At 37.7% G+C, this 11,759-nt stretch overlaps 1 protein-coding gene across 7 annotated transcripts in view; it reads right to left on the bottom strand.

Moving 5' to 3' along the window:
* LOC144957166 (uncharacterized) overlaps window positions 1–9,986 on the bottom strand; it is a 23,743-nt gene extending 13,757 nt beyond the window's left edge. For 3 of the 7 annotated variants that reach the window (XR_013642090.1, XM_078888188.1, XM_078888194.1), the window contains exons 1-2: window positions 9,780–9,884; window positions 1–162 (exon numbers count right to left, since the gene is read on the bottom strand). The exon at window positions 1–162 is cut by the window's left edge and continues 11 nt beyond it. The gene's annotated coding sequence lies outside the window, so the exon portion shown is untranslated. Of the gene's footprint in view, window positions 163–3,886; window positions 3,926–9,779 lie in introns of all 7 variants that reach the window. The other 4 variants (XM_078888192.1, XM_078888195.1, XM_078888190.1 and 1 more) reach the window with 3 other exon arrangements.
* Between the last annotated feature and the right edge of the window lie 1,773 nt (window positions 9,987–11,759).

The following is an 11,759-nucleotide window of genomic DNA, read 5'->3' as shown; positions in this document are numbered from 1 at the left end:
CAACAATCTCTCTTTTATTTTCCCTGATAAGATTTTCCAATGCTGTATCCCGTGTTTGTAGATCCTCTGTTTTAAGACGCACAATCTTCTCTAGGGCATCAAATTTTTCCTGCAATTGTTGAACTTGTTCGGTGGTGACAGGCATTTTGTAGCTTAAGTTCACTTGGACAAAACGTAGAAAATGATTTAAAAGTTGATTCGGTAAAAAAATAAGAGAAAATAGTTTTTCCATTTGAGATTACTTTGTACACACAGGATTTAAAAAGAAAAAGAAAACATTTTGGTTATTGGAAAATAATGTGTGTGTTTTTTAAATGGACAAATTGATTATGGAAACAAACAAAAATACTATAAATTATGAATGGGTTTTATAATGTCTTGGACAGGTCAATATTTTTTCTTGAGATCTGAAGAAAATAGGGTGAAACATGTCTAGAAATTTGGAACTGGCAGTATCAGGTATGGAGAGGAAATTCCAAGCAATACAAAACACAATTTATCATCAACCACAACACTATGACATTTCATTGTTACTGAAATCGTTTAACAACACGTAAATCCGTTTTGTCAACAACATTGAGATATGCAAAACTTAGAACATGACAATAAGAGAAGGATTATCAATCATTTCTCACCAATTACCGGAAAGGCAACTAAACTTCAACACGACAATACAAGACCTACCAACTCGCTTTGGTCAATATTTTAAAGAAAAAACGGATACCATCAGGAAAGAACTCTCGTCTGAATCGATCCATACAACATTTGACACGTTTCATGGTGATTCATTAACACATTTTTCAAAGATTACTGAAGCTGACTTATGTGATTGTATTATGTCGTCTCCAACTCAAAGTTGTGATTTAGACCCCTTTAATACTGCCATTAAAAAAAAATGCATTGATGTAATTTTAACACCATTTACATGTATTGTTAATAATTCGTTGCAGTCAGGTGCTGTACCAGACATTTACAAAGTTGCTCATGTCAAACCTCTTTTGAAAAAACCTGATCTCGATAAAGAGAACTTAAAAAACTATCGCCCTGTCTCTAATCTTCCTTTTCTCTCTAAGATCTTAGAAAAGCTTGTTTTGAAACAATTACTGTCTCATCTTAAAAATAATTGTCTTGGAAGAAAAATTTCAGTCTGCTTATAGGCAACATCATTCGACGGAAACCGCACTTGTTAGGGTTGTTAATGATCTCCTCTCTGTTATAGACAATGGTTCATGTTCTTTGCTGAATTTGCTTGACCTATCGTCTGCTTTTGATACTATTGATCACAATCTTCTTCTCAAACGTCTTGAAATTACTTATGGCGTGTCTGGTGCAGCGCTTGATTGGTTTAGGTCATATTTGTTTAATCGTAAACAGATTATTACGGTGGATGAATATAGATCGGAGCAAATCTTTCTTGATTGTGGGGTTCCCCAGGGTTCAGTATTTGGACCCGTTCTTTTTGTTTTGTACATTGGCCCTCTGTCTAAAATCATCAGAAGTTTTGGTCTGTCTTACCATCAATACGCTGATGATACGCAATTGTACTGCGTTTCCAATACGAGAAATTTACAAGAAGTATCAGCCAATAGTAAAAATTGTATCCAAAGTGTTAAGAAATGGATGAATGAGAACAGACTGAAACTGAATGATGATAAGACGGAGGTGCTGTATGTGGGGAACAGGAAGTGGAAAAGTGAAACAGATTTGAAGTTGGGGATGCCTCTATTCAAATTGTTGACAAAGTGAAAAACCTTGGCACATTCTTAGACTCTGGACTGTCGATGGAGCATCAGGTTAATAATTTGGTTAGATCTCTCTTTTTCCAACTTAAAAAGATTGCTTCCATTAGACGGTTCATATCTGAGGATGTGACCAAGCACCTGGTTGTGTCCCTCGTACTATCGAAATTGGATTGTAATGCTCTGTTGTTTGGCGTTTCGCAATACAATCTGAAACGTCTTCAGATTGTCCAAAACAGCGCTGCCAGACTAGTATTCATGAAGCGTAGGTGCGACTCTGCCGGACCTCTACTTCATGACCTGCATTGGCTGCCTGTTGGGAAAAGAATAAAATTCAAAGCTTGTGTTTTAGTGTATCATTGTCTTGAAGGTACTGCCCCTTCCTACCTTTCAGAACTAATTGAAAGATATTCAAAACCCTGCCCCTTACGTTCGGCCAGTGATTCCACAAAACTAGTTGTCCCTCGAATTCGGAAAAATGCTGGAATGAGATCCTTTTCTCATTTCGGACCCTCTATTTGGAACGCCTTACCGCAGAGCATTCGTGAAAAAGAATCTTTGACTATTTTTAAACGTTCGCTTAAAACATATTTGTTTCGATTTTAGTAGATGGTATGAGAAGCAAGATAGGTTTGGTTTGTGTTGTGTGTGTATGTGTGTGTGTGTGTGTGTGTGTGTGTGTGCTTGTGTGTGTGAATGAGTATGTTTCAGCCAAAGTAATTTGTAATTTAAGCGCTTAGAGTCTGGTGTCTCGGAGTTATAGAGCTATATAAGTTTTCAGCATTATTATTATTATTATTATTATTTAAGACCACATACCAGTCATTTATCGCCATTTACTGGAACCACAACAACAATTCAACACGACAATACAAGACCACATACCACAGTCATTTATCGCCATTTACTGGAACCACAACAACAATTCAACACAACAATATGAGACAACATACCGCAGTCATTTCTCAACAATTACTGGAACCACAACAATGCAAAACGACAATACAAGACCACACACCGCAGTCATTTCTCAACAATTACTGGAACCACAACAACAATTCAACACAACAATATGAGACAACATACCGCAGTCATTTCTCACCAATTACTGGAACCACAACTACAATTCAACACAACAATATGAGACAACATACCGCAGTCATTTCTCAACAATTACTGGAACCACAACAACAATTCAACACAACAATATGAGACAACATACCGCAGTCATTTCTCAACAATTACTGGAACCTCAACAATGCAAAACGACAATACAAGACCACACACCGCAGTCATTTCTCAACAATTACTGGAACCACAACAACAATTCAACACTCTTCCATGTGCAGAATTGAGATCAAGACCTTCATCCAATCGAGAATGTGTCGGATATGTTAGGGAGAGCTATCAGGAAGAATATAAAAATATTGATGAGTTGTGTATAGCTCTTTTGGAATGTTGGAATAAATTACCCTTAGACAAAACCAAGTGTGTGAAAAGATAAATGAACAAACAATGTCAGGCCGTGCTCAAAGCTGAAGGACGTAACATCTGATTTTTATTTAATATCATGTACAGCAAAGTTGAAAATACAGACTTAATATTATCTATACTGATATGTGAATCATAGTCATGTAGATGGAATATCATGTACAGCAAAGATGACAATACAGACTTAATATTATCTATACTGATATGTGAATCATAGACATGTAGATGGAATATCATGTACAGCAAAGATGAAAATACAGACTTAATATTATCTATCTATACTGATATGTGAATCATAGACAAAATAATCACGAAGGTTTTAAATGCCACATGTCAATCTGTTCCGTAATTCCATTTTATTGTTTCAATTGTAGGAATGTCAATCAGAGTCTCTCTTTACAAAAATATATGATTTTTGTCTTAAAACTGCGCATCGCGTAATATTTAAGGTTTTGGTTTTCAAACGTTCTCTTTAATTACTAAAATATTTTAAGATATCCTTTGCATTGTTTTAAGAATTTGAAATTTTAAAATGTGGTTTGCTGGTTGACTTCTTACAATTACAAAAAATAACAAAATACCAAACACAGACCTTTTCGGGCTCGAACCCTTCTTCAGCCAACAAAAAAAAAACAATAAAGACATAAATACATTACTAGATTCCAGATTGATGACAGAAATGTTGTAGGTCCTCTCTGTTGAAGAAAATGAAGAAAAGCGTTCGATATATATAAATAAACAATAAATAAAATTCCCTTTATTCATCCCATAGGGGAAATTTGTCTCTAGGGTCTATTCCAAGGGAAGACTGGAATAACCCATTCGTCAGCCGCAGTGCAGCGCCGCATATTGACTAGGGCGAGCTGACTTGCTCAAGGTCACACAAGGCAGCGGTGGATGATCGAACTCGATACCTTTCAGATATGAACCAAAGACCGTACCTCGGAGCCACGCTGCCCTCTGATAAATATAAAGGATCACTTTGAAATTTTTTAAAGGGAGAAGTTGGAGACACGGGACAATAATCCACTTGTAAGTTTTAAAAAACTTTATTTCAAAATCAAATACCAGACAAGAACAGATATAATCGACATCATCGGAACTGCTGTAAAATGTCGATATAAGCGTGATGTCGATATATCAGGTATTCTAAAAAATGAAAGGGAAACAAATGAGAAAATGCAAGAAAATAAGTGAATCTTGATGTTTGGTGACCTTTAAAAGGGACGATTTTGAAATTCATTATGGTTCACTTTATATGACTTTAATCGTCGAATATTGTGGTCCGTCTCTGAAGGCCAGGAATAACTTTATGGACCCTTTCATCAGCACTGGGGGTCCGGAGAGCTCAGTTGGTAGAGCACTCGGCTTCGCATGCAAAAGGGATCACGGGTACAGTAACGATAGATTCTGACATCCCACCCCCCCCCCCCTTGTCTACCTGGCAGTGAATAGGTAGTCGAATCTGTTAGATTTGGCAGAAGCTTTGCAATAGACTAGCATCCTATCCAAAGGATAGCGAGCAATTGCTATTGTCCGTGTCACGATATAGAACCCGGGATAAACTCCAGCTCCACGTTCCCAATAGATCTAAAGAGCTACTTTTTCCCTCAGCACTGGCAAGGCCCTCATTTAAGGAAGCGGCCTCATGAGGTTGATGTGACAAACATTGGAGGGTCTTGACAGCTACTATAGTGGTATGGCCGAAAACTGGTCCCAATGGTATCTATCCTCATCCAACTCCACATCTGTAATAGTGTCTTCTAAAAATTACTGGTCCCAATGGTACCTATCCTGATCCAACTCCACATCTGTAATGGTGTCTTCTAAAAATTACTGGACCCAATGGTACCTATCCTGATCCATCTCTACATCTGTAATGGCGTCTTCTAAAAATTACTGGTCCCAATGGTATCTATCCTGATCCAACTCTACATCTGTAATGGTGTCTTCTAAAAATTACTGGTCCCAATGGTGTCTATCCTGATCCATCTCTACATCTGTAATGGCGTCTTCTAAAAATTACTGGTCCCAATGGTATCTATCCTGATCCAACTCCACATCTGTAATGACGTCTTCTAAAACTTACTGGTCCCAATGGTACCTATCCTCATCTGACTCCACATCCACAATGGTGTCTTCTAAAAATTACTGGTCCCAATGGTACCTATCCTGATCCATCTCTACATCTGTAATGGCGTCTTCTAAAAATTACTGGTCCCAATGGTACCTATCCTGATCCAACTCCACATCTGTAATGACGTCTTCTAAAAGTTACTGGTTCCAATGGTACCTGTCCTCATCCAACTCCACATCTGTAATGATGTCTTCTAAAACTTACTGGTCCCAATGGTACCTATCCTCATCTGACTCCACATCCACAATGGTGTCTTCTAAAAATCACTTGCTTGAATGTCAACCTCTTGAAGATCTGAGATGCACATTCCTCCCACCAAATCCAAGCATCAGTAACACACTTTATAGTCACCTGGAACAACTACAAAAGACGTCTAACTTCTACGTCATGGCACAAGACCGAAGGGCTAGAGCTCAGGTGGTCGCTGGTTCGGATAAGTAAGTAAGTAAGTAAGTCTTCAAAAAATTACTGGTCCCAATGGTACCTATCCTGAATCAACTCCACATCTGTAATGGTGTCTTCTAAAAGTTACTGGTCCCAATGGTACCTATCCTGATCCAACTCCACATCTGTAATGACGTCTTCTAAAAATTACTGGTCCCAATGGTACCTATCCTCATCTGACTCCACATCCACAATGGTGTCTTCTAAAAGTTACTGGTCCCAATGGTACCTATCCTGATCCAACTCCACATCTGTAATGACGTCTTCTAAAAATTACTGGTCCCAATGGTACCTATCCTCATCTGACTCCACATCCACAATGGCGTCTTCTAAAAATTACTGGTCCCAATGGTACCTATCCTCATCCGACTCTACATCTGTAATGGCGTCTTCTAAAAAGTACTGGTCCCAATGGTACATATCCTCATCCGACATGACAAACATTCTCTTAGATGTATCAATCTAATCAGTGTTGTGAATGAATGTTATTGATATCAACATATATGCAGACCTGCCACTTCACGAAAAAGGAAATCAGTATGACATTGTAAAAAAATCAGTATCTGGGGAAAAAAAATCAGTATGAGACGTAAAATTATCCAATTATCCCCCCCCCCCTCCCCCTTATTTTTCCCCAACACCCAAAATGGCACGCACAACGCCAATCTGGCAATCAGACTACTAACTTATTTAAAGATGGTGGCACTTGGTAACGAGTCAGAAGCCAGGGACCACGGTGGTTTACCAGTACAGCTCGCTGTCGCTTCACAAAGGAAATGAAAACTAAATAACGCGCCGTGTGTGTTTTCTATCTGTGTGAGGGCATCACAAAGAGGCTCGCTACGTCATGTGGTCTATCGAGGTATCGCGGGAAGGGTCAAAGTTCACGAGACTTGAAAATTTTAACGTGCAACGTAAAGCACAAAGTAAACGTAAAAGAGAGGGGTGGAGGGCTGCGGGCCCTTGGTCACTTGGTGAAATCGGTACGATCGGCAAGTAAATCGGGAAATCGGTAAATACGAAAAAAAGGTCTTGCAAATCGGTATGATACCGATTAATCGGTATGAACGGCAGGTCTGATATATGAAAAAAAAGATTAGGTCTAGTAAAAGTAAAAAGCTAAGAATTAGTTACAGTATAATACTATTGTAAATTGACTGAGAAAAATTACATATTTATAAATTTTGGTCTACATCTGTTTTAACTTTAAAACCTTTTCTTTAAAATTACTTCATACCCACAATTTTTAAACATCAATTTATAAAATCGCTTAATACAACCGTTCTATTGACCTTTTTATGCTACATTACGTGCCATATAATTTATACTATGTAAGTTACATAGTATAAATTATATGGCACGTAATGTAGCATAAAAAGGTCAATAGAACGGTTGTATTTTGTATTAAGCGATTTTATAAATTGATGTTTAAAAATTGTGGGTATTAAGTAATTTTAAAGAAAAGGTTTTAAAGTTAAAACAGATGTAGACCAAAATTTATAAATTATTTTCCTTATTAAAAATTCTGCAACTGTAAGGTAAAAAGGATCGGAGGTGTCTTTCACTTTTTGTTCGTATAGACAACAATCGGTTGAAAGAAAAAAATAAAACCTAGTGCCTTTAACCAACCCTAATAGGAAAAACAAACACCCTAGCACCTTTACTGAGACTTATGACTAACCCAAATAGAAAAAAAGAGAGGCCTTCCGAAAGGTCCTCGTGCTAAAGAAAACAACTCAAATATTCCCTCAACTAACCCTAAGAAAATAAAACCTAGTACCTTTAACTAACCCTAATAGAAAAAATTCCTCCCGACCTCGAACTAACCCAAATAGAAAAAAGGAGGCCTTCCGAAAGCGCCTACATACCCAGTATTCTTTTTTTTTTTATCATGTTCTAGTAGGGGGTTTGGAAGGGGGGGGGGAGCATTTTTTAAAAACGTCTCCCCCTCCCAAACCCCTAGCCTACTAGAACACTATAAAAAAGTCCCCCCCCCCTTTTTTTCCCACACCCAAATTTATAGAACATTATAAAAAAATAAAATAATGGGGATGTAGGAACTTTTGGAAGGACTGCCGAAAAAACCCTAGGACTGCTTAGCACTAGGTAACTTTCAAAACTTCAGAGATCCGAGAATCAAAACAATGGTCAAATTAGGACATTTTAAACTTTCACAAATCTATCAAGGTTTGTTCTAGAGTTTTTAAAATGCTTCTAGATGACAAATTGAATAAAAACACGCCTGACAAAAGATCCATTGTGAAAATACAAATTGATAGAAATGCTCTAGCACTAGGAGCTTTCGGAAGGTCTCCCGAAAAAAAAACCATCAGATCTCGAGCTAGCCCTAATATAAAAAATCCCAGGACTGTACTTCCCAAAATAAAATGGCGACGGAAAACCGAAAAAATAATGGTCGTATTCGGAAAGTTTTTAAACTTTCACTACTCGATCAATAGCAACTATCAAGGTTTGTTCTAGAGTTTTTAAAACGCTACTAAGATATATTAACACATTGAATAACGAAGTGGTTATTCAGAGTCGACTCTGGATAACTGTAGGCAGTTATTCAGAGTCGACTCTGGATAACTGTAGATGGTTATTCAGAGTCGACCCTGGATAACCATGTGTACATATATTTAGAGCCGAGTAGCCTATCGAATTATCGAGTTGAGTTCTTGCGAGATGAGTTTCTTTCAATTTGATAACAGTTTACTACGGTTATTTTGTGACTTTGGCAATTTTAGTGCCAAATTCTTAAAACTTGGCGATTTTTCAACTTCAGTCGCTTATAAATAAAAATCTTTAATCAATTGCAAAACATATTCCATCAACAAAGCAAATTTAAATTAGCTTATAAACAACCATTTCTTAAATCAATCAGCCATACTTATTATCTCTTTATTATCTCTCTATTACCAAATGATATCTATAAACGTAATATGAAGATAGATGAGAGAGAGAGAGAGAGAGAGAGAGAGAGAGAGAGAGAGAGAGAGAGAGAGAGAGAGAGAGAGAGAGAGAGAAAATTAATGAATTGATTTTTTTTTAAAAATTGTTTTATAATTAGACACAAGTTGTAATGAATTCTATTAACAAATTCAGAACAATCAAACAAAAACAAACCAAAACTTAAAAAGGAAGAAAAAAAAAAGACACGCTTATAAACCTTATAAAATCGTCAAATGAATGTATTATTATGTTACAGCTAAAAAGTACACAAATATTTACACCCATCCCCTTCCCTTTTGATCATCTTCTCATCCATGGCCACCATGTGTCTTGTGCTGCCTTTGACATTTGGCGCCAGCGTGTCTAGACTAACGTCATAGATAAAGGAGTGTCACCAAAATTCATGCAACTGAGCAGAGGTGTCAAAAAATGATAGAAGGCATATTATTGTCCCCCCCCCCCCCTGAACTACCACTGAGCAGAAAATGTTTGACAAAAAAAAAAACAACGGAACATTTATGAACAAATCCTAAAATCTCAGAAATCCGCGGAAGATCACTGGTCCCCACTATATTTTTTTAAATATTTCTTTTTTTTTTTTGTTTTTTTTTTGTTGCAAAATCTCGACAATTTGCAAAAAATTGCAAATTTTGCGGCCGCAATGCAAATCACCGATGCAAAAAACTGCCATGACAGAAGAGACAAGAAAATACCAAAAAGTAAAACGATTTTTTCCCGTAGGGTTAAACAGAGGTGTGAGAGAAGAAAAAAAACTAGAAAAACCGTGTGGTTGGTAACTGGAAGTTCATCACTCATAACTGTCTACAGTCAGAGTCGACTCCCCGACTCTGAATAACTGTAGACAGTTATTCAGAGTCAACTGTCTACAGTTATTCAGAGTGGACTCCCCGACTCTGAATAACCGTAGTCAGTTATTCAGAGTCGACTCTGAATAACCGTAAACAGTTATTCAGAGTCGACTCTGAATAACCGCAGCCTTGAATAAATATACTCACGACAAAAGATCCACTGTGAAAATACAAATTTAAAGAAATGCTAGCACGAGGAGCTTTATTAGTGTTAGTACTCACAGATCAAGTAGCCTGTCTGAGCATGAAGGGAGGGGATAGCTGTCTTTTTTCAGTTTGTTAGTCATAATTCCAAGAACTAGACACGGTTCCAGTTTCGGTTTCTACGAAACTGAAAATCGATCGAGGTCGAAAATCGAAACCGGCAGTGGGCTAATCGTAAATGCTGGATAGAAATATAAAGCGAAAAAAACTACACACGGTTCCGGTTTCAGTTTATTTCGAAACCGAACATCGTTTGTGGGCGAGACGGGAGGGGGGGGGGGGGGGAGTGGGCTCAGCGGTATGGTCTCCGCTTCGTACCCAATATATGATACCAAGTTAAACATCCACCATGTTATCTGGCCATCAACAAGCCACCCCTCCTGAGTTCAATTTGCGGCGCTGTGCTGCGGCTGACACCTGGGTTATTCCAGTCTTCCTTTTGAGTAAACCCTAGAGAGATTTCCGCATGCGGACGAATACATAATTATTTTATTGATTTGTTGCAAGGGTGTGTATCAGTGTATGCGTGTGTTGGTGGGAGGAGCGGGATATTATCGTATCAAAACATTTATGTACCGCTGTAGCCAACCATTAGCACATCATGGCGTGTGGTATTGAAATTGAAACTAACAGCAAAATGATAAGAGTAAGAAGAGACGGCAATGGAGTGTGTGAGTGGCTGTGTGTGTCCCCATGTGTTATGCTGCTTACTCACACATGCAGTGTAAATAGATACACACAAAACACATAGAGGTAGCTGAAGCTGTCAATGTCACAGTAAGTGAGTCATCAGTGTTCGAAATTAAGGGGCGCATTAAAAAAAATAATAAAAAAATAACAAAACAAATTATATAATTAATTAAGTTGCTTTTTTTACGTTGGCCGGGTGAAATGACTTTCGGAAACCTGTGTTCGAGGTAAAAATTAGTTTAAGGAAGGAATGGAATGATAACAATGAATGAGACATTTGAATTAGTTTGAGAAAACCGTGCTGGGGTGTAGTGGCATTGACCATGCACATAAGTAGTATGTCATTTGAGCGTGTCTAGCCCATCTCGCCTAATACCACCCCCATTTTCCCGTTTTCCAAAATTTCACATTTTACAAACACATATATTGTGACCGGATGACCGAAGCAAGCAGACATAGTTTGATTTATATAATCAAGCTTTCAATGGCCGTAGGGAAGAAGAAAATCAATAATGTTCATCAGTGCATTCGAGCTTTCAAGGGTTGTAGGGAAGAAAAAAATCAATAGTGTTCATCAGTGCATTCGAGCTTTCAATGGCCGTAGGGAAGAAGAAAATTAATAGTGTTCATCAGTGCATTCGAGCTTTCAAGGGTTGTAGGGAAGAAGAAAATCAATAATGTTCATCAGTGCATTCCAGCTTTCAAGGGTTGTAGGGAAGAAGAAAATTAATAGTGTTCATTAGTGCATTCGAGCTTTCAAGGGTTGTAGGGAAGAAGAAAATTAATAGTGTTCATCAGTCCATTCGAGCTTTCAAGGGTTGTAGGGAAGAAGAAAATCAATAGTGTTCATCAGTGCATTCGAGCTTTCAAGGGTTGTAGGGAAGAAGAAAATCAATAGTGTTCATCAGTGCATTCGAGCTTTCAATGGCCGTAGGGAAGAAGAAAATTAATAGTGTTCATCAGTGCATTCGAGCTTTCAAGGGTTGTAGGGAAGAAGAAAATCAATAATGTTCATCAGTGCATTCGAGCTTTCAATGGTTGTAGGGAAGAAGAAAATTAATAGTGTTCATTAGTGCATTCGAGCTTTCAATGGTTGTAGGGAAGAAGAAAATCAATAATGTTCATCAGTGCATTCGAGCTTTCAAGGGTTGTAGGGAAGAAGAAAATCAATAGTGTTCATCAGTGCATTCGAGCTTTCAATGGTTGTAGGGAAGAAGAAAATCAATAGTGTTC

This window comes from Berghia stephanieae, chromosome 11, assembly GCF_034508935.2.
Source record: "Berghia stephanieae isolate SIO BIC M18660-M18661 chromosome 11, UCSD_Bste_1.3, whole genome shotgun sequence".
Taxonomy (NCBI): Eukaryota; Metazoa; Mollusca; class Gastropoda; order Nudibranchia; family Aeolidiidae; genus Berghia; species Berghia stephanieae.
This window is presented reverse-complemented; position numbering and strand designations above follow the sequence as displayed.